We start from the raw sequence: 512 nt of genomic DNA on the forward strand, positions 1-512 counted from the left end.
GGGAGAGAGAGAGGGGGAGAGAGAGAGAACAGAGTTACATATATTTATTTACAGATATATATAAAGAATATTTAGTATGTATGTATATATATATATTCTTTTCTTCTTTTATTCTTCTATTTGCTTCAGTCATTTGACTGCAGCCATGCTGGAGCACCGCCTTTAGTCGAACAAATCGACCCTAGGACGTATTCTTTGTAAGCCTAGTACTTACTAACGGTCCCTTTTGCCGAACCGCTAGGTTACGGGAACACAAACACACCAACATCGGTTGTCAAGCGATGATGGTGGGACAAACAAAGACACACAAACGTACACTCACACACACATATACGACGGGCTTCTTTCAGTTTCCGTCTACTAAATCTTCAAATCTACAAGGCTATGGTCGGCCCGAGGCTATAGTAGAAGTCACTTACCCAAGGTGCCACGCAGTGGGACTGAACCCAGAACCATGTGGTTAGTAAGCAAGCTATTTGCCACACAGACACAACTGCACCTATATATATATA

The 512-nt window shown here is 42.0% G+C and overlaps 1 protein-coding gene across 4 annotated transcripts in view; it reads right to left on the minus strand.

The window, feature by feature from the left end:
• The window catches only part of LOC106882292 (uncharacterized), a 344,998-nt gene that overhangs the window by 230,226 nt on the left and 114,260 nt on the right, over positions 1-512 (minus strand). The gene's annotated exons all lie outside the window — the stretch shown is intronic.

This window comes from Octopus bimaculoides, chromosome 10 (assembly GCF_001194135.2).
Source record: "Octopus bimaculoides isolate UCB-OBI-ISO-001 chromosome 10, ASM119413v2, whole genome shotgun sequence".
NCBI lineage: Eukaryota > Metazoa > Mollusca > Cephalopoda > Octopoda > Octopodidae > Octopus > Octopus bimaculoides.